Raw genomic sequence first — 23,940 nt, forward strand, 5'->3', positions numbered from 1 at the left:
GTTTTCAATATCCTGAAATTTTAATTTCAGTGCCTGGTCAGAAAATGGAAAAATTACTAGTTTCAGTGGATTCTAAGACACTGGGGTATAATAGGGATATAATAAAAATTTCATGATTTGATTTATTCTTTTTGGATGATGGCTGGCTATGTTCTAACTTCTCCTAAAAACGTGGTTGAAAGTTCTGGACAGGGGCTGTACCTCAGTTGTAGAGCACTTGCCTAGGACATGTGAGGCTCTAGGTTTCATCCACAGCACCAGATAAAAATAAATAAAATACACATATTGTGAAAAAAATGAAATAAAGATATTGTGGGAAAATTTCTTAAAAAAAAAAAAAAAAGTCCTTCAATCTTGGTTCTGAATTTCAATTCCCATTGATTTATGCAATTCCAATGAATTATCAGTAGATGGCAGTAGATTGTTTTCATTTATTTCCATTCTATTGTAGAGATACAAAAAAAGCTCACACACCCAATTTTACAGCAGATATCCTTTCATTTTACAGCAGATATCCTTTCATGATTTGTTGGTTTAAATAAATGTCATGCACTAGTTCTTCAGCTTACGTTACTTTAGAGAAAGAGATCAAGAAGTAGCCATAATTATTTTCATGGTATAAATCTAATTTGCTTCATTCTTTAAGTTACTTCATCAAATATTCTAGGGAATACAAAAATGAGTAACACATTGTATCTTCCTTTTTGCAGTTTACAGTCAAAGTGGAAAGATAGTGTAAAATAATGGAATTAATAAGAATAAATGTGGTGAAAACTCACCATGTGGTGGAAATTTGCTAAGGGCTTTATTGGCATTATTTAATTTCATGCATTGTCCTTACAGTAACACTAATGAGGCAGATACTCTTGTTCCTATGTATAAATAAGGAATCTGAGGCTCAGGTTAGAAATAATTTACCTAATAAGGTATAAAGTGGCACAACCTGGAACCAAAACTAGCTTTATCTTACTCTAGAACCTATAATGTTATCTATCATCATATGAGGCAGAGAAACAACATATTAAGAGAGAGATCACATATTCCCAGAAAAATTTAGAAATGTTTCTTAAAATGCTACCCAAAGTAGAGTTTGAAGATTTGTTATGATGTTGACATGAACAGAGAGTGTTATAGAAGCCATATTCTATCAGAACAGGGTAAGTTGGAGTACAGATAGACCACAATTAGACACCTATTCTGTGCCAGACAGTGAAGGGTCTTTTCTCGCATGGAGTTTACATAAGTTGAAGAATACAGAAAAAATATAAATGTAAAAGATGTCAGTGGTAACAGATGTCAATGATAATAAATGCTATGAAGCAAAGCATGGAACCAGAAGATGAAAGAATAGGGTCATGTTCTTAAGAGAGTCATCAGGAAAGGTTTCTCTGCTAAGACAGTTATTTGGGAGTGGTTAAGGAATGATTACATTCCAATAGAATTTAAAGATACAACTAATTAATAAAAAAATTGCATGTAGCATGCATGATAATAAAAGAGTCAAGACACTAGACTGTCTCTAGTATAAGACAACTGGGGCAATATCCTTGAGCAGCCTACCTGTGGGGTGTCTTCATACATTTCCCAAAGGGCCTATGAAGTGACAACAATGAGCTCTCCTTTATGACTTTCTGGGGCAGGTCTGGTTGAATTGCCCTGGGGTATCTACCTTTCTAGAGACCTCTCTGCTAATTAATCTGAAGGTTTGGCTTGAACAACAAGAAAAATGAATTGTAACTTACTGAGATGGAAAAAACTATGAAAGAGCAGCTTTAGTGGTGATGATTGAGTGGAAAAAGGAACCAGAATTCAATTTGGAACATATTACTTTGAAATGCCTTTTATTTTTATTTTTTTAAAGAGAGAGAGAGAGAATTTTTAATATTTATTTTTTAGTTTTTAGCGGACACAACATCTTTGTTTGTATGTGGTGCTGAGGATCGAACCCGGGCCGCACGCCTGCCAAGCGAGTGCACTACCGCTTGAGCCACATCCCCAGCCCCTGAAATGCCTTTTAAATTTCAAGTGGAGATGTCAAGTAGGCCATTTGGACTGACTCTGTCCTTGAAGAAGGACATTCAGGCTACAGATATAAATTTGGGAGTTGTTAATCTATAAATGGATTTTCAAGCTGTAGAACTAAATAGTGGATGGCATAACGAGTAACATGTGTATGAGAAAAGTAGATGAGAACTGAGCCCTGGAACATTCCAACAAGTGAGAAAGATGAGAAGGAATCAGCAAAAGAAACCAAGTGTAGTTTTTCAGAGAAGGTGGTCAGATCAAATGTGTCAAATGATGCCATTAGGTCAAATTAAAAAAAAGGAGACTGAACTTATCCGTTGAATGTGACAACATGGAGGTCAGATAAGAGCTTAAGAGTAGAGTGGTAACTGTTTGTTCTCATTGGTTGAAGAAGAATGAAGGGAAAGGAATTGAACAGCATGTGTTGTTGCTTATAAATGGGAACAAAAAATGGTTGAGTAGCTGACGGGTTACAGAATCAAAACAAGGATGTTGGTGTTGGTAGGTGATGATTTATCAGAGTCATATATGCCCAAATAAAGAGGGGAATTATGTTGAGAGAACATTGAAATAATGTCTTTGAAAAAATGAGAAAGTCCAAGAGCTGAGGATTGACCTTAGTTATGAGCAAGGACACTTTATTCATTATAAGAAAAGGATAGACTAGTATATGGGTACAGGTTCAGAAAGACTAGTAGATGAATGATTTACTAACCTGTGATATTTTCTACTATCTCAGTTAAACAAGAGGGTAGAGTATAACCTGAAAAGGGAAATAGATGTGGGAAGTTTGTTTTTTAAAAGAAACATATACAGCTACTTGAGCATAAGTGAAGCAAGTGATTGTATTTTTCCAGGAAGGTCAAGGAAAGAGCTCTAGGAGAAGTGGGGTGAATGCAAAGGAATCTAAGCCAGATAAGGAAGTAAGAATACATGAAGGTCTGAAGGATCATGTAAAGGTAGAAGTTTTAATGGATTGGAAGTCTTGGTGTGATTGAACAACTCTTATAATCAAAATACTGAATAGAATGAGCTAGAAAATTAAAATACAGTTTGCAACTGAAATAGTGTATGAGGTACTATTATTCCTGGGGGTGCCTGAGGAGAGTGGATGAAAGAAGACATCAAGGAACTCAGAGGCCAGGGTATTAGATTTACCATCTGTGTGGATGTGGAAACTCCAGAGAAATGTAAAGGGGAAAATGATGCAGAAACAGAAGTTATAATCTAGGAGTGAGGAGGAGAGAACTAAAGATCAATTAATAACAACAAGGACAGGTAAAGCTTAGTCTGATGGCATGAACCTCAAAGAACCAGAGGTTTTAAATAGAAGAGAAGGACACTAGTTTGGTAGTGCTGACAGGGAACAGGAACAACACCTTACCTCTAGATTTAGTAGTGATTTGAGGATGAAGAAGCAATAGTTTTGGATTTCAGTTAGAGGCAAAGGGTGAAGGGAAAGTTCACTGACATTGTGAAAGATAGGATCTTTCAGAGACCACAATGGAAGGATTATAAAATAGTTGAGGAGTAGGTAACACAACATCAAATTCAGGGACTTACCAAGTGAATATGGATGGGTCTTCATGACCAGGAATGAGCCCTTGGGAAATAGAGTATTTTTCCAGGAAGGTGATCACAGTGTCTTTGATTATGGAAATGACACTGATTTGGAGGAAAGAGAAGGGACTCACCAGGAAGGCAACATAGTTAGCAAGAACTTAGGAGGAGCCTGCAGAACTCACAGGGTTCCTTCTTCAGTCATGCAGATTATGATACTGAGGCCAGGGGAAGTCTCCAGGAGCTGCAGCTGCTCCATCAATGTGCTTTACTGGAATAGTTCCCCAAAGAAGAAAAGATGTTGGTAGGAAAGGGAAAAGAAGGGAGTTGTGGGCTGGGGATGTATGGGGATGTAGCTCAGTGTGGAGTTATGTTTTTAGTAGGCACAGAGGCTGCAAATTCAATCTCCAGTACTGGAAAAAAAAAATTGATTAACAATGTGACTACAAAAGAGTTGTTCAGTTTGATTCTGGAGGCTTAAAGATACAATTCTGCCCTTAAAATATAATCTTGGTAGTTTAGATTAAGAGCATAAAATTTGGAACCCAAATATCTGAATTTAAATCACATCTCTTTTTTTTTGTTTTTTTTTAACGTATTTAGATGAATGCTTTTATTTTTATTTATTTATTTATTTATTTTTTAATTGGTTGTTCAAAACATTACAAAGCTCATGACATATCATCTTTCATACATTTGATTCACGTGGGTTATGAACTCCCATTTTTACTCCAAATACAAATTGCAGAATCACATCGGTTACACATCCACGTTTTTACATAATGCCATATTAGTGACTGTTGTATTCTGCTACCTTTCCTATCCCCTACTATCCCCCTCCCCTCCCCTCTCCTCCCATCTTCTCTCTCTTTTTTATTTTTATTGATTTTTTTTAAAAAAATAAATGACAGTGGAATGCATTACAATTACTCATATAGCACAATTTTTCATATCTCTAGTTGTATATAAAGTTTGTTGACACCAATTCGTGTCTTCATACATGTACTTTGGATAATGATGTCTATCACATTCCATCATCCTTGGTAATCCCCTGCCCCCTCCCTTTCCCTCCCATCCCTCAGCTCTATCTAGAGTTCATCTATTCCTCCCATGCTCCCCCTAAATCGCATCTCAATAACTATCTGGCTTCCTTTAAGTTTCTTAATCCATTCGTGCCTCACTCTACTTTTCTAGAAAATGAAAGTTATAATAATAATATCTACCTCATAGAGTCAAATGATTTAGTATTTGTAAAGTTCTTAGAATAATGTCAGGCTCCACATAAACACTATATACTATAATTTTTGTTGTCATTGTTGTTTTTGTTTTATCTAAACCACTTATAACAATATCCAGCATAAAGCAAACACGGTATAAATACTTATGGAGAGAACTGTCTGAAAGTATAAAGGCATGTAATTTCACGTTAGGTGGGCAGAATAAGGATGTTGTCTATGAGCATGAAAGGCAAACTAAAGAGCTGGAGAGAAAAAATAGATTTGGATCTGTTAGAATGATCTGGGACAGTTCTGTGTGCTAGGAGGAAAGGACTTAGAATAATGACATGAACAGAGTAAATGGACTCGGCATCAGGGAAAGCTTCAGGAAAATGGTACATTTGAGGTGAGATTTGAAGGAAGTGACCTGAAGAGACAGGAAAGAATCATAAATTCTCAGGGGTGATTATAACAATCTGCTAGTTAAGCTCTCAGGCTTTCTTTTGCATGGTAGGATATCTGGATAGACTTAAGTCTCCTCAGGTAGAAAGCAACTTAACTTTGATTTTCTCTCTTTTTATTTATATATCATGTTTTAATCTTTTAAAACATGTGTGACTAATGCAGGAGTACTTTGTCTATAATTTTTAGGAAACATATTTAGTGATTTAAAATGTTTCCTAACATGTGCCTTACTTTATGACCTTTCTTTTCTTTCCTTCTTTCTTTTTCTTTCTTTCTTCCTTCCTTCCTTCCTTCCTTCCTTCCTTCCTTCCTTCCTTCCTTCCTTCCTTCTCTCTCTCTCTCTCTCTCTCTCTCTCTCTCTCTCTCTCTCTCTCTCTCTCTCTCTCTTTCTTCTTTTCCTTGCAAAGCTTGTAATCACTTGAGTACAATTTGGGAAGATGAACAGATTCTATATAAATCAATTAAGAGTTTTTTAAAAAGGATCAGTCATCTGAATAGAAAAACCCTTATGTTTAATGGAAGATGGCAACTTCCAATTTCAAAAGTACTTATTGACATTGGATTCCATTTACATATCATAAAAACTTGAACTATTTTCTCTGAGTAGGAATGGACAGGCAGATTTGAGACCTTTTTTCCTAAAGCCCATAATGCCCTTACTTCTGCCAACTCAGCATTGTTATTTTGGAACAACTTTCTCTTCATCTTTCAATGGAGAAAAATATGTATTCCTTCATCTTATCAGTTACTCCTAAATCAAGTACACTGGCACATGATTTTCAACCTGCTTAGGTCTTACCCTGACCAAAATAATACTGGACAGGAGTGCTATATTCCCCACATTCTATATTCATGGTAGAGATTGCTAAAGCATTCTTAGAACTAATTCTCACCAATTGTGTGTTTGTGTGTGTGTGTGTGTGTGTGTGTGTGTGTGTGTGTGTGTTTGGAAAAATGAGGACACAGTGCATCAAAGAAGAAACTTACTCAAGGTCATAACAACTAAAAAGCAGGAGAACCAAGATTCAAATACGGTTCAACTTTTCTTCCAAAATCTCTCACTTAATCATTGTCTTTTATTTACTGGTACCAGTGGTGAAATGTCATTGCATTCCTGTGACATGTTTGACAATTTATAACAATATAGATGTTTTTGTAGGAGTAAAGAAGGTGAGCCAGACAGTGGAAAATAGGAGATTACAGACAATGAGAATGTCAGGCAACAAGGAAAGGAAGAGTGAAGAAGTTCCTAAAGAAGGTAGTGAATCCATCTTAAGAAATAAATAATTAAAAGGTCACGAATAAAAAGTAGTACAAAAGGATAATTGTATTAGAAGGAATAATAAATTAAAGCAGAAGGAGGCAGTTATATTTCACCAGGAAGAAACGTACTCAGAGTTTAAAAACGCTATAACAACCTGAAAATACAGGCCTATGTTGAAAATCCATCAACTATAATTGCTATTGAGTTGTTGTGGTGGCACTATAATTATAGTATATGTACAGGTGGTCCAGATGAAAAAAATTAGGACAATAAAAATATTTATATTTTTTCATAAAAGAACAGTTATGGCATTGCAGTAAGCAACTTTGAATTGCCTCCTATTATTTCCTTTGATTATGGTTTTATCTAGAATCAAAGAGGATTACCAATCCTAAATTTACTTTTCTTTTAAATCAGAAAAAACACCTAATTTTTCATGTTCCTGTAAAGAAACATAAGTGTCTTAAAATGTCTTCATTTAGTTTTTGTCATATACTGTATTCTTTCATCTAGCTGTGGGTAAAGAAGATACGTCATCACTAACTGAAATTGTAGAGGAAGTTGCAAAACAACAACAATCCCAAACATCAGAAATAGAAAGAAATAAAAAAGTTCTGTTTCATTTACAGTAACTTATTTCATATAATTTTTTAAATGTCTTCAAAATATTAGTAGTGACAGAAGGTTTTACGAGAACTTCATATTGGGAATCAATTTTAAATTCCTACTCATTCTCTCAGTTTTTCTGTTCTAAGTAAAGTCTGTATGAGTATTCCAGGTTTATGGAACATTTTATATTCCCAATACAGTATAAAGATTCACTCATGTCATTGTAACTATAGAATAAGTGTATGAAACCTAACATGTCATATGGAATCATTTTCAATTCACTTTATTGGATAGTTTTTCCTAAAATACTGAATTCAATAAAAGTTACATTGTTAGCCAGTGTTTTAAAAGTTATAGCTTGTGAAAAACTAGTAGTCAGTGAACATTTCAAGCAGTCTCCTCCTATCCCTTGCCTTTCAGAATATATTCATAAGTCCAGTATCAGAAACATGGAAGCCATTCTTCTTCTTTGCATGCAGCATAACTAATTATAACTATATTCTGTGAATATGATGAAATAAATCAATGTAAAAGTAGTATCATCATTTGTAAATCTTGTTATTTAATATATAAATTAAAAGAATAGGCTCTGGAGCTGAACCGTCTTATTTGAAAGGCCAGATTTGCTATTTTTAGTTCTGTATTTGAATTTGTGTCACTATCTCCTTATTTTTAAAATGGAGATAATAATGGGACTTTCCTCTAGGTTTTTGTAAGGTATAAATGAATGACCTCATAACTATTTATAAGGTATCATAGGTGGTGCCCTGGTGCACAGACATACAGGGCCTGATTTTGACATTGGCTTTAGCCAGTAAATTAGCAGACATATGTTGATGATAATTCTGTTAATGTAACATGATTCCTTATAAGTATTTGCATGTTAGAACCCTTATAAAAAGCAGTACATTTATACAGTAGGATATAATGCAAGAATAATGTATTGGATTTTCTGGACAACTTACCAGTCTTCAAAGAGTTTTGCAGATATTTATTTCTTTAGGGTCCACTTTCTATTGAGAATTTTGCTAAGCATTTTTTTCTGAACATTGTCCTTGTCCTTGCATTGCTCACAATTTATTTGGGAAGGAGACAAAGTAAACAAATAACTGCACTCAGGGTGGTAGTATCTACAATAGAGGTAGGAGCCCAACATATTTAACACTGAAGAATGAGTGATTGTCAAAGAATTGATGTTTTAATCTTAGTTTTTAAAGAACAGTTGGAATTCACTGATTTATTTGGTATCTGCAGCAGATATAAGGTTAAGGGATCTGGGATGAGGAAGAAGATATTCCAGATAAACAGAATCTGAGAATATTCACAGAAGACTGAAACAGCATTGGCACATTCATAGAATTCTAAGTAATTTGGTAATAAAGTAAATTAAATCTAAGTAATTTAATATAGTATAGGGTACATTTTGAGAAGAGGTGGGAGATATATACCATGATAAGACTTTATACTAAAAGTGATGGGAAACCTTTGATTTTTAAACAGGAAACAAATTATAAATTTCTCTTATATAGAGAGAATTTTTAAAAATATATATAAAAAGTGTTTCTTATAATCCAAAATCTATTCATGACAAAAATGTCTTAGCAAATTAGGATTAGAAGGGAACTTCTTCCATCTTAAAAAAAAATACTAAAGACAACCATATACCTAAGGTTGGAAGACTGAATGTTTCTCTCTTAAGATGAAGACCAATGCAAGGATGTCTACTCTTGTTTCTATTCAGGAAGTTACTGGGAGTTGGAGCCAGTATAATCATGTAAGAAAAAGAAATAAAAGGTATCCAGATGAGAAAGGAAGAATTAACTGTTTCTATTCACAGGTAGCATGATTATTTTTTAAAAAATCCCAAATAATCTGTAAGAAAGCTTAGTTCTAAAAAGTTAGTTATAGGATATAAGATTGATATACAAAATAAACCATTGTATTTCTATATATTGGCAGAAATATATAGAATTTTACAGTTTTCAGAAATTCTATAATTTTTAGAAATTAAAAATTTTTGAGCAATACCACTTACAATAGTACCAACATTATGCAATACTTAGGGATCATTTTGACATAAGGTTTATCAAATCTATATGTTGAAAATGCAAAATAATGATGAGAAAAATTAAACAACACTTGAATAAATGGAGACAGAGACTATATTGTAAATCAGAAACCACAGGATTATGATGTCAGTTCTCCCAGTTTTACTTATAGACTAAAGGTAATACTAGTCAAAATCCCAGAAGATTTTGTTATTGTTGTTGTTGTTTGCTGGCTCTTTGTGTAATTGACAGGCTGATTTCTACAAGTTGTATGGAAATACAAAGGAGGACCTAGGCAGCCAAAATAATTTTGAAGAACAATGTTGGAAGTCTTATACTATTTGGATATTTTCCAACACCAACAAACAATTTTCTGATTTTCCCAACGCCAACTGCATATTGAAGAGTTCAATTAAATTCTGATATTATGTGAAGTTAGCATCAGCTCTCACAAGTTAAAGGAATCATCCCCACAAGGCTTCCCCATTTCCATTGTCAGTTACAATTCCCAGACCACTCATACACTCATACTTCTGACCAACTGACTATAAATCAGGGATATTTTAGTCAAATTTTTATCACTATCATAAATACTTGAGAAAAATAACTTAGAATAGGAAAGCTTTGTTTTGGCTCATGGTTTCAGAGGATTTAGTCCATGGTCAGCTGGCTCCAAGGCAGGAATGTCATGGAAGAAAGTGTGGCAGAGGAAAGGTACTTAGCCCAAGGCAGTCAGAAAGCACAGAGAAAAGTAGGCACCTAGAATGGATAGTCCCCAGGGCATGCCCCAGTGATCTATATCCTTCCAAATGCCTCATTTTCCTTTAGTTCCTGCCACCTCCCAGTAGTCCATGAAGCTATCTGTGGGTTATTTCCCCGATGACATCAGAGCCCTCATGATCAATCATTTTCCAAAAGCCCACCTCTGAACCTTGCTGTACTGAGGACCAAACCTTCAAGAAATGAGACTTCGGGGAAAATACCAGATCCAGACCACAAAGAGGGTTTCTCATGTCTACCCTCCATTCATACTCAAGGCTTAATAATTTGCTAGAGTGAATCACAAAACTCAGGAAAGCACTTTACTTACTAGTACTAGTTTATTATAAAAGATACAATTCAGGAAGAGCCAAACAGAGAAGATTCACAGGACAAGGTGCTGGGAAGGGACTTGCATGGAGCTGCCATATGGAGCACACCACCTTCCCAGAACCTGGATGTGTTCACCAACCTGAAAGGTCTCCAAAATTCATCATTAAAATTTTTTTTAATGGAGGTTGCATCATGTAAGCTTGACTGATTATTAGCTCAACTTCTAGCCTCTCTCCTCTCCCAAGAGGTGGGGACAGTGTAGATAAGGCTGAAAGTCCAGGACTTTAATCAAGTCTCAGCCTTTCTGATAGCAGTCCCCATCCTGAAGCTCTCTAGAAGCCCATTGAGAGAATTTTTAAAAATCAGATTGGAGAAAAACACTTGAATATCCTCATTCCAGGAAAATTCCTTGGAAGGAAAATTCCTAGGAAGGAAGGAAGGAAGGTAGAAAGGAAAAGAAAAGAAAAACAGGGAGAAAATGTTTGGGGGTAATGGATATGTTTATTATTTTAATTGTTCTGATGACTTTATGAACATAAAAATATTAAAACTCATCACATTGCAGCTTCAGCATATGTAGTTTCTTTAATTCTATTTTTGCCTCAAAAGCCAAAGCAAAGGAGCAAAGAATACTGAGAAAAGGGAAAAGAGAAATACAAAAGAGGAGGAGGAGAAGGATGAAAAACAAGAGGCTGATTAAAGAGGAGGAGGAAGAGGAAAGAGTAGTGGAAATGTATTGAAGGAAAAAGATCTTAAAGCTAGTGATAAAGTTTAACAGCCTGTTACATTAGATCAGAAAAGAGAGGAGATTATGACCAAAGTAGTTTTCATCTCCTCTCCCTGTATTAATAGAGTTGATATCCTAATGTAACTGACAACACCTGTCTCTTTCCTGACCATGTGCATCACTCATTTAATAAATACTTACTGAGTACCTACTTTGTACTAGTACTATCTTAAGCATTGGGAACATGGTGATAATGACAGAAAAGATTTCTGCAGCCATAGAGTTACTTTATAGTTAGGGGAGGCAAAAAATAAAGAAGTTTTCTTAAAAAAATAAAATTATTAATAATAATAATAGATAATTTTAGATACTGATGGGTTCCAAAGAAAATAAAGTAGGGTAATGTATAGAGAGTAACTGGGGGAGGGAAAAGGGTGGTTAATTTATATTTTGAGTCAGGGAAGCCTGTTTGAAGCAATAGTAATAAGGCTGAATTGTGACAAGAACCAGCAGTGTTAGAGAATTTTTTTTTTTATGTCGTGCTGGGGATTGAACCCAGGGTCTCATGATTGCCAGGCAAGTGCTCTACCACTGAGCTATATTCTCAACCAAGGTTTGAGAATTATAAGGTAGATGGAAAAATAAACAGTTACAAATACTCTTAAGAAGGATTTAGGCATATTTAATAAACAGAAAGGAGGCTACAAGAAAGGAGAATAGTATATGGGCAAGATAGCAAAGTAGAGAAGTACTAGAGCATATAAGGCCTTACAAGCCACTTTGGTGAATTTGAATTTTATTATTACTGCAATGGGACACCACTGGAGAATCTTGAGCAGGGAGGTAGCATGACATGATAAATGGAGCTTAGAGAAGGACAAGAATGAAAATAGGAAGATGTATTAGAAACTAGGCCACACTACAAAGATTGGCCAGAAGTAAATGTGGGGACTTAAGTGAGGGAACCAATTCTCACATTTTGGTGGGAAGTAAGATGTGGGGTAAGGGAAATGGAAAAATTAAGAATAACTTTTTGGCTTTGGATTATCCAGGTGGAAAATGGTGTAGTTTGTTGGAACCAGAAGAAGTAAGGAGGAGCATGGTTGTATATAAGGTGTCCCCCAAAGCTCCTGTGTTAGTGCAGGAATGTTCTGAGGTGCAATGATTGGATTGTGAGAGCTTTAACCTTCTAATCAGTCCATCCTAGTGTGAATGGACTGGATGATAACTGTAGGCAGCTGGGGTTTGACTGAAGGAGGTAGGTCACTGGGGAAGTGCCCTGGAAGGGTTCATCATCCCTGTGACTTCCTTCCTACTTTCCTCTCTCTACTTCCTTGCCTCCATGTCTTCCACCACTCCCTTCCACTATGATGTGCTGCCACTCTTGGGCCCAGAGCAATGGACTAGACCAAAATAAACTTTTCCTCCTCTCCATCATTGTTGTTGGGTATTTTGGTCATAGCAATGAAAGGCTAACACAGCGTGTACATTGAATATTTTCTGAATATATCTAACTGAAGTGTCTATTAAACACCCAAACAGAAATGTCAAGTGGGCATTTGAAATATTAGCACTGAAGACAAAAATTGAGTTTCACCAGCATATTGTACTTTTCAATGTACTTATCTTTTTGGTCTCTGTCAGAAAAAAGGATTGAAGGCCTTGTCTTTTTAATACAATGCCTTCCTCCCAACATTAAAACTTTATTTAGAGAGAATGACCATCTAGATAGAAAAAAATAATGGAGATAGCCTGCAATTATTTTGGTGGGAGGATCTATAGAATTTGTTGTACAGTTAGATACAAAGAAAAGGAGGAATTAAGGACATCTCTCAAAGCCATACTGTTAAGTATTTGGGGAATATAGGGTTATATTAATTTGCATTTTTGTTCGCAATTTTTCATCCTTTTGTATGTGCACTGTAATGCCAGATTCGTGAGATCCCAATAGAACTCCAGAAGCCAAATCCAATGCAATCACACAAGAGTCTTTATTGCAAGCTCAAGCCTTGACTCACAACCGATTCTGATGCAGCGGTCCCAGGGAGTGAGTCCCGGTCCTTTGTTCAGTGAGATAGTATAGGTTTTGGGGGGATACTCTATGTGTCACAACATCACACAGCAAATCATTCCACACCACAGGAAAGTCAAACAACAACTCTTAACATTGATTAGCATATTCACTGGCGGAAACAAGTTGGGTAAGGGTGTTTGGTTAGTACAAGAGGGGGATTCCTTTGAACTGATTGGTTTAGGCCACAAGGTGTGTACGTGCTACACTACATGGTTTCCCAACATGTTATAAACCACCATAAACTACTGGGGGTCATCTGGCATCCCAGGTATTTTCCCTGTCTCATGCTGACTGGTGGTTGCTAGGGGGTTGCTATGGGTCCTCACCTAGCCTAACTGAGTCAGGGACACCTGGCACCGCAGATCTCTCCTGTTATTTGCAGACAAATAACTCAGCAGGGTGGGTATGTGCTTAGGAGTACTCTGTGGGTTTTTCCAAGGACAAGGGTCATGCCCCCTTCCTTGGACAGGCTTTGCTCTGAGGTAGGGACTGGTTTCTCAGCATACCCTTTCCCATATCATTATAATGCTCTCACATCATGGGTAGACATACTTCCACCCCTTGACTCTGAGTTTGATCATGTGACTGGCTGGGGTATTAGCAGATATGATTCCAGCAAAACCTTTTTAAAAGCTCTTAAATAGTTGAGCTTTGGCTTTTCTGCATCTGCTATTGCCGCAGTCCGGCTGAGCAGAATAACTGGGAGGTGACAAGCAACTTGAAGGTTGAAGCGGGAACTGCTTTATTGTAGGGAAAACTCAGCAGGAACTGAGCAAGAACTCAAGGTAGTGGGCACCCAAGGTAGCAGGAGCCGCCTTATTGCAAAACAGCAGAGATATATATACCTAACTGGTTACACACAGCTTGACTCAATTAGCATCAACCAGTTACAGCAATCAGCCAATAAAGAATCCCTACCATCTTAATGGCTTGGTGGCATTGCCTTACAAACCACTCTTCCTGGCAAACTGCCAGGTGCCATCTTGACTTGATATGTGGTCCCCAACATGCTATCGTAAGCAGGACATGCCTGGGCTGACCCACTTGAGCACAGGAGACACATAAAGTAGAACCATGACACCCTACCAGCCAAGTTCCAAGCCAACATGTTATGCTGGTTATGTTGGTATGGTTATGTCTTATAACCAGCCAAACCCCAGTCATTTTTTTCTTTGATAAATATATAAATACTTAAATTTCAGATGTACCTATATAATTAAAGGACATAGTACACCTGTATACTAGTCTGGGAGAGAAAAATAAAAATTACAAACTGCACGAATAGAGTTCCTAAATTCAAAACCAGGATTTGACCCTTACTGGTCAAATGATGAATTACTTTTGTTATTCAACATCTCAGAACCTCAGTTTCATTATCATACAGTGGGAATAACAATGTTGAGGCTTTTCACCCATACCAGTCCTCTTCTCACTTCTTGCCTTTTACATAGGAAACTATATCCAAAACTCTGTGGCTAATTTCTTCTTTTTTAAAATTTTTTTTGTTGTAGTTGGACACAATACCTTTATTTTATTTATTTATTTTTATGTGGTGCTGAGGATCAAACTCAGCACCTTGCACATGCTAGGTGAGCGCTCTACTGCTGAGCCACAACCCCAGCCCTGTGGCTAATTTCACATGTTCCTTTTTAAAAAAATGCCAAGAGAAGGAACCTAATGAATACATGAATAAGGGGACTTAAAATTTCTGCCTAAATGCAATTTTTAAAATAAGCCCCAGGGCAGGGATGTGACTCCAGTGAGCACTTGCCTAGCATGCAAGGCCCTGGATTTAATCCCCAGATACACACTCGTACACACACACACACACACACACACACACACACACACACTCAGGTGTTTGAGCTGTGAGTAGAACAACATAGCCAAGCTAGCCAATCCCCACCTCTCCCAGTCATGTGAATCACCTAGCCAACACCTTCTTTTCCCTGTCATGTCAGTATTTTTTACTATGAACACCTATTTGTTGTTGTGTCACTGAGGTTTTGTGGTTCTAGCAATAGATAACTGATATAAGGGGAAATAGGCTAGGAAGGGAGGAAAAAATTAGCCTTTTTGGGACATGATGAGTTTGCCATGGCCAAGGGCATCTGGCTATGGAATTCAAAAGTCACTTTTATTCTCCATATCATCAGTAGATGCATAGCTGAAAATTATAAATATGGGCAAGGTAACCCAAGGGTTATGTAGAGAGGGAGAAGAAGGAATGATGAATTACTGAACTCTGAGGAAGACCTGTGTTTGAAGAAATCACTGAGATTAAGAAGGAACGCTCAGAGATAGCTAAGGAGAATGAGGAAGAGTGGTGCTAGGAAAACTCCTTTTAAGGAGGCACCAGTTAGCCATGCCCAATGCCCTAGAGAGGTAAAGTAGATATTGTAGATATCTTAATACTCATTTTATAAATTAAGAAAGTGAGGTGGGATGGGTAATTAAATTTGTTATGCATGATCACACAAAGTAATGAACAGCAGTAAGGATTGCTATTGCTGGAACCTAGGTCTAGGTCTTTTATTTATTTATTTATTTTTAGTGTTGATGGACCTTTATTTTATTCATTTATTTATATGCAGTGCTGAGAATTGAACCCAGTGCCTCCCACATGGAAGGCAAGTGCTCTACCACTGACCACGATCCCAGCAGGTCTTTTAATTCTTGAGTCAGCGTTTTATCATTTTATTGTCTTCCTTGACACCCATAAATATATTATTAAATGATTTTAAGTATTTTTACACATAAAATATTAAAACAAAATGATGAAATTTTAACATTTAGTATTAAATGAGCATTAAAAAGTAATAAATATATAACTCTGGACTCTTTCTGAGAAATAAATTGTTACATTATTGTATATTTGCTTCTATTATGCATCAGTTCTTTTCTGTATCTGATAAATGTATATTTTTATGTTAAATGATTTCCCTACATGCATTATGGATCAAAACAATTTTCCTCTCATGCTGAGTACCATGAATTAATAATGTTAATGTTGAAATATATTACAGAATGAACTTCATGAGCTTGAAAAACAAATAGCAGCTGTCTATGCAGAAACTAAAGGCAACAGAGAGGCAGACTTTTACAGTCAATTATTATTTACATGAATGGAGAACAAATATTGAAAAGAACATGCTTTTAATAGTAAAAATTATTTCTACCATTACAGAATTAATATGGAAACTAAGAAGATGCATATTTTCACTTGATTATGACTAATTTGACACAATACAAAAAGCATCTGAAGTATTAAAGGTAAAATCCCCACATTTACATATTCTCTATAAAGAGATACTATGGAAGTACACCATAACAATAGGAAGGACACAACTCAATTCTTAAATTTTTTATTGAAGCTGGTAAGGTGTAGAACATCTGAAGTTTTAAACACTATTGGTGTGAATATACATTCTTAAAAGAATTTGGGAAAGGAATTTGAGATTACCTAGTACTTTTCTTTCTTTTCTTTTTTTTTTTTTAGAGAGAGAGAGAGAGAAATTTTAATATTTATTTTTTTTTAGTTCTCGGCGGACACAACATCTTTGTTGGTATGTGGTGCTGAGGATCGAACCCGGGCCGCACGCATGCCAGGCGAGCGCGCTACCACTTGAGCCACATCCCCAGCCCCCTAGTACTTTTCTTATGCTGATAGGTTTTTCAAGGCACAATTGTCATAAGTCCACAAATTGTAAATGTTTGATTTTTTATTTTTATATGTTCTTTTTGTTACACGTGACGGTAGAATCTATTTTGATATATTTAGACAAGCTTGGAATCTATCTTATTCTAATGAGGATCCAGGTTTTGTGCATGTACACAATGATGAGATTCACTACAGTATGTCCATATCTGTACATAGGAAATTACATGAGATTCATTCTAGTATCTTTTCCATTTCCATCTCTCCATTCCTTCACTTTGTTCCCCTTTGTCTAATGCAACGAACTTCTTTTTTCCCCATCCCAGGGTTAGCATCCACATATCAGAGAGAACATGCAACCCTAGCTTTTTGGGGGAATGGCTTATTTTGCTTAGCATGATAATCTCCAGATTCATCCATTTACTAGCAAATGTCATAAAGTAATTCTTCTTTATGGCTGATTAACATTCCATTGTGTATATATACCACAATTTCTTTATCTATTCATATGCTAGGGGGCATCTAGGTTGTTTTCATAGCTTAGGTATAGTGAAATGTGCTGCTATAAACATTGATGTAACTTGGTCACTGTAGTATGATGATTATAACGCCTTTGGATAAAAATTGAAGAGTGGACTAATTAGATCAAATAGTGGTTTCATTCCTAGTTTTATGAGGACTCTCCGAACCATTTTCCAGAATGGTTGCACTAATTGTAATCCCATTAACAATGTATGAGTGTAGCCTCTTCCCCTCATCCCATCAACATTTATTGTTACTTGTATTCTTGATAATTGCCATTCTGGTTGGAGTGATGTGAAATCTCAGAGTAGTGTTTTTTGTTTGTTTGTTTGTTTTTGAATTTCAAAGTGTATTTTGACATTTTTTTCCATTTGATTTACATTTCTCTAATTGCTATAGATGTTGAACATTTTTTCATATATTTGTTGACTATTCATATTTCTTCTTTTGAGAATTGTCTTTTTAGTTTCTTTGCCCCTTTATTGATTGTGTTATTTGGGTGTTTTTGTTGTGGATTTTGTTTTGGCTTTGGTTTTGGTGTTAAGCTTTTTTAGTTCTTTGTATATCCTTATATGGGGGGGGGGCACAAAGATTTTTCTCCTATCCTGTAGGCTCTCTTCATACTCTTGTTTCTTTTGCTGTGAAGAAACTTTTTTGTGTGATACTAACCCATTTATTGATTTTTATTTTACTTCTTGGGCTTTAGGAGTCTTATTAAGGAAGTTGATTCCTAAGATGACATGCTGGAGTGTTGGGCCTACATTTTCTTCTAATAGGTTCAGTGTTTCTGGTCTAATACCTAGGTCTTGATCCATTTGAGTTTTGTGCAGGGTGAAAGATAGGGATTACTACATGATTTCCAGTTTGTTTGAGTTGATTTTCATTTTGATTAATGTAAACATGCATCTGTGTTACCATCATCTAGATCAAGACATAGAACTTTCCCAGCATGTCCAGAAAGTTGTTTTGTGCCCCTTTCATAGGCAAACCACAATTTCATCAGCTGAATTTTGAAAAGAGATTTACTGAGAATAACTCATGTCCCATTCACCATTCAAATTATTTAATTCAGTTGCTTTTAGTAAATCTACAGATCCATGCAACCATCATCCAAATTAATTTTAGGAAATTTCTGCCTCAAAAGAAACCCATTACTTTCTCTGTGACTTCTCCATCTGTCCCTATTTTATCCCTAATTTTGTTCCACCCTGATTTTTCTACCTTCCTGATACTCAAAATGGATCAAGGAGCTTGATATTAAATCAGAGACATGGCATCTGATAGAAAAAAAAGTTGGTTATGATCTACATACTGTGGGATCGGGCCCCAAATTCCTCAATAGGACACCCATAGCGCAAGAGTTAACAACTAGAATCAACAAATGGGACTTACTCAAACTAAAAAGTTTTTTCTCAGCAAAAGAAACAATAAGAGAGATAAACAGGGAGCCTACATCCTGGGAACAAATCTTTACTCCACACACTTTAGATAGAGCCCTAATAACCAGAATATACAAAGAACTCAAAAAATTAGACAATAAGATTACAAATAACCCAATCAATAAATGGGCCAAGGACCTGAACAGACACTTCTCAGAGGAGGACATGCAATCAATCAATAAGTACATGAAAAAATGCTCACCATCTCTAGCAGTCAGAGAAATGCAAATCAAAACTACCCTAAGATACCATCTCACTCCAGTAAGATTGGCAGCCATTAGGAAGTCAAACAACAATAAGTGCTGGCGAGGTTGTGGGGAAAAGGGTACACTTGTACATTGTTGGTGGGACTGCAAATTGGTGCAGCCAATTTGGAAAGCGGTATGGAGATTTCTTGGAAAGCTGGGAATGGAACCACCATTTGACCCAGCCATTCCCCTTCTCGGTCTATTCCCTAAAGACCTAAAAAGAGCATGCTACAGGGACACTGCTACATCGATGTTCATAGCAGCACAATTCACAATAGCAAGACTGTGGAATCAACCTAGATGCCCTTCAATAGACGAATGGATAAAAAAAATGTGGCATTTATACACAATGGAGTATTACTCTGCAGTTAAAAATAACAAAATCATAGAATTTGGTGGGAAATGGATGGCATTAGAGCAGATTATGCTAAGCGAAGCTAGCCAAGCCCTAAAAAACAAATGCCAAATGTCTTCTTTGCTATAAGGAGAGTAACTAAGAACAGACTAGGGAAGAAGAGCACGAGAAGAAGACCAACATTAAACAAGGATGAGAGGTGGGAGGGAAAGGGAGAGAGAAGGGAAATGGCATGGAAATGGAAGGAGACCCTCAGGGTTATACAAAATTACATACAAGAGGAAGTGAGGGGAAAGGGAAAAACAGTACAAGGGGGAGGAATGAATTACAGTAGTGGGGGTAGAGAGAGAAGAGGGGAGGGGAGGGGAGGGGAGGGGGGATAGTAGAGGATAGGAAAGGCAGCAGAATACAACAGACATGAGTATATCAATATGTAAAGCAATGAAGTGTAACTGATGTGATTCTGCAAGCTGCATACGGGGTAAAATGGGAGTTCATAACCCGCTTGAATCAAAATGTGAAATATGATATATCAAGAACTATGTAATGTTTTGAACAACCAACATTAAAAAAATAAATAAATAAAAAGAAAAAAAAAAGAAAGAGCTTTGCTGGATTTAGAAATCTTGACTGATAAAATTTTTCTTTAAGAGCTTTCTTTGAATATCTCATTCTGGGCCTTGCTCTTCTTTAGGATCTGAGTTCAGGAGTCAAAAGTGAGCCTTATTGGCTTGCTCCTAAATGAGACCTGATGGTTTTCTCTTGCAGCTTTTGGTGCTCTTTCCTTCTTTTCTATGTTAGGTATTTTGATTATCGTGTGTCTTAGGTTCTATTTTGATCTTGTCTATTTGGGGCCCTATATGCCCCCTCTATGTGGATGCTCCCTCATTTCTGATATATAAAGACATTTTTCTTTTACTGTCTCATTGAAAATGTTCTTAATGCCCTCAGCATGTATTTCCACATTCTTTTCTATCCCAATGACACTCAGGTATGCTCTTTTAATCTTGTCCCAGAGTTCTTGTGCATTCTGAATATGGTGTTTTATTTCTCCTCTTTATTACATGCTGAGTATTCAAGTTCCTTTACCCTGTCTATTTTTTCTTTGACCCATTAAGAATAAATTATTATTTTTGCCTGTACAGAAATGCATCACAAAAATGATATTAAAATAATAACTTTATTATAAAGATAATATTTGATGAATAGGATAAAACTTTCACTGAAGGAAAACTGAAGGATGGGATTAGGAATATTTAGCCAATACACATTAACTTTCACCATGTGATTTTGGAAATTTCAATTTGTTTATAACTCTACTTTGGAAATTCCAATTTGTTGATAACTCTCTCAGTCAGCCAGAGAATATATAAGTGCTTGAATTTAATTATCACAATAACTAATAATGCTTTTCTTTAAAAAAAAGATTTTAAATTTTATGGTAGTACAAAAGTAAAAGACATTCAGTAGAACTCATACATTAGATTTGAATTTTCACTTGTTCCTGGGCTAGCAATATGCAGTACAACACCCCCTTGACAGGGCAGCACCAGTGAGTGGCAGCTCTCTATCAGCCCCATCTGCACACTGCAGAACATTAGGTGTGGTACATGCATTTTCAATTTAACATGTTTTCAAGTTACAGAGGAATTCCCCGAAATGTAGCTCTGCTCTACGTAGAGGATCATCTCTGTTGCTACATTGCACAAGGCTCAGGAGGCAGTTTAACATTTGTCAAATGAACTCCTAGGGCAACTTTCTTTAAATGTACATAAGAATGGCAATATAAATAAGTTATTCAATGTACAACTTCCAACTGTAAATAAAAACATCTTCATACAACTAAGCATCAAGTCAGGACTTTTTATAATGGGCTGAAAAAAAATTAAAGAAATACTCTTAAGTTCTAAACAGCTGGTGCTGTTGTCATGGAAGTGATTTCAGTGATCCTTAGGATGCAAGTGTGTCTCCTGGCTGTGGTGGTGATGGTCACATCAACCTATATGCATGATGAAATCACAGAGAACCATATCCGCAGACTTGTAGGGGACTGGCAATGCCCCAGAAAAAAACCTTCTCCTCCTTTTTACACAAATTCTTCTAAAGATGATGAGCATTTCCTTCAGGTACATTTTCCGCACTATGTAAAAAAGTCACAACTAGTACTTTTTTTCTTTTTTGTAAATTGCTGGAGGTTCCTATCAAAGAAATAAAAAAAAGTTGACACTGAGAGAAAATTTTAAAAAAAGATATAAAAAAGAAAAGCTGACAACTGCAGCTTCCAAAACCACTAAGAACACTTTCATTAAAATTAATTTAATTGTATAAAAATTTATATTATGTAATTCATATTAAATAATCTGATTTATCTTAAATTTTATTTAATTTCTTTACATTTTATTAAATTAATTTAAATAAAATTTAGTAAATTTTAAAATATAACATAATTAAATACAAATTAATTTTATTAAAATAAACAATACTAATTAAATAATAAATTTAAATTAAATATAATAAAAACAAATTAATAAAATAAACTTAAATTAAATGTAAGAAAATTAATTTATATTTAATTATGACATAATTTATTTTATATTAAATTTTATTTATTAAATTAATTTTAATAAAAATGTTCTTAATGGTTCTAGAAACTACAGGTGTCAGAGAAACAATTGCCACATAATCTGCTTTCTCTCCTCTCCGACTTTGCCCAACTCAAGTTGGAAACTCTTGATTCATGTTTTATCTTAATTTACAAAAATAAAAAAAGATTAACTTTAAATACTCCTTTTGTTAACCCAGAGAAGCGTGTAGATAAATAGTCCAGATTTTAATGATACATTCTTACAAATTAACTTTTTTATTGGAGATGATTGATATAATGACTCAAACTTAACGTATAGAAATCATTTTCCTTATGGACATATTTAACACCTAGAAAATTGAATTTAACATGAAGTGACTTTTTATACAATTGAAAATAGTAAAATGGATAGGTTCATAGTATTTTGATTAAAAGAATCTTAGAATTTATCCAATAAATTTCATGTTTGGGCCCTGCAACTGTAATTTTCTTTTAGTAGTTATACAATGTTTTCTTTGATAAAGAATTCACAAGTTCTTGCTACATCATAGTTTGGATTTTTCTTCTTTTCTGTTATTTAAATGTATCATTTTTATTTTAATACAATTAAATTTAACAAATAATATCACTAAAAGAGAGGTTGAGCTGTATAGTTCACTGATACTGTTCTGATTCACAAAATATTTAAGAATTGATTACTGCTTATGGTTACCTAATAACATCAGAACAAATTTTTATAAACAGAAAGTGCTACAGCAAACAAAACAAAAATTTTAAGAGCTACATAAAAAAAAAAAAAATAAAATAAAAAAGGAAGACAAAATACCCAGTAGCTCTATATATCAGCCTTTTTTCTTTGTCTTTTTTTCTAAAAATACAGGACTTTTTTTCCAAAATGCCAAATTGTGAGAAGTACCTTGGGTTTATGGCTTCTTTAAAGTGCTAAATCATCTCTGGCTTGAGAATCACATATTGCTTTAAAAGGTCCTTTAGTACAACTCTGGGGCTGTTGTCAAGAGGCATTGGCAATAGTGTACAGGTCAAATGAAGATGCCCAGGTCCATCAGGTCCAAATCCAGCTGCATTAATGAGTCACAGCTTCCAAATGGGGAGCCAAGAATGGTTCTTCTACCAGCTCTGAATTCTGCTGCATCTTTAAAACTTCCTGGTACTTTTGCCCCTTGCTTTCTCCTTCCTAGTGAGTCTAGAAGTTTCATGGCATGAACAGAAAGTTTTGGTGGTAGAATAGCTGGATGAATGTTAGGAAGGCCTTAGGCCTGAGCCTAAGCAACTCCATTTGAAAAACTCCAGTTTGAAACCTGCAGTTTCACTAGGCACACCCACAGAGTCCTCCAGTATGTCCTCAAACAAGTTGCTTCCCCTCTCTCTGTTAAACAGAGAGAAGTCCCTGGCAGGCTGTCCTCTCCTGATAAGAGGGAAAGGGGATAAGATCAGGGTGGAGACCACCAGCCCAGTTGTTTCTGATCCCAGAGTAAATGATGTCGCTGAGTAATCTGGTGGTAGCTGATAAGGATTGAAAGGGGGGTCAAAAAGCCCCCAAATTTAGTATAAGTAATAGAGCAAATGAACAGGAATTCAGCCAGCCCAAACAAGGATGCACTCAAGCTGGTGAAAGGGTAAAGTTTCTAAGCTGGAAAGCTTGAATGTAAAAGATTAGGTATTATTAAGTTCCTCTGTTACACCCAGATTCCTGAGATAGTTAAAACAAGGCCCTACTGGCCATTTAGCCTAGGGCCCTGTGCAGTTCATCACAGGGCCGGAACCAATCAGTTTGAATGTGTAACCCGCTTACGAATGACCAATCACCCCCGCCCGGCCGGTTCCCGCCAATGATTGTGCCAATCACATCTCAGAGTTGTTGTTCAATTTCCCTGCGCCTCATGATGATGTATGCAAAGCCTCCCACCCTCCCCAAAAAGTGTACTTAAGCTCTGTTTGAACCTCTGCTCGGGGCTCTGGGCTGTTCTCCCTTCTTGAGTGAGCACAGAGTCCCAGCGCTCTGGAATGGATCCCTAATAAATCCCCTTTTGCC

General features: G+C 35.9%; 1 long non-coding RNA gene and 1 pseudogene across 2 annotated transcripts in view; one reads left to right on the forward strand and one right to left on the reverse strand.

Annotated features, from left to right (window-relative positions):
• The window catches only part of LOC113175379 (purine nucleoside phosphorylase LACC1-like), a 192,020-nt pseudogene that overhangs the window by 25,228 nt on the left and 142,852 nt on the right, over positions 1-23,940 (reverse strand). The gene's annotated exons all lie outside the window — the stretch shown is intronic.
• LOC113175380 (uncharacterized) overlaps positions 1-23,940 on the forward strand; it is a 63,187-nt gene that overhangs the window by 11,337 nt on the left and 27,910 nt on the right. The window lies entirely within an intron of this gene.

Source organism: Urocitellus parryii, chromosome 2 (assembly GCF_045843805.1).
Source record: "Urocitellus parryii isolate mUroPar1 chromosome 2, mUroPar1.hap1, whole genome shotgun sequence".
NCBI lineage: Eukaryota > Metazoa > Chordata > Mammalia > Rodentia > Sciuridae > Urocitellus > Urocitellus parryii.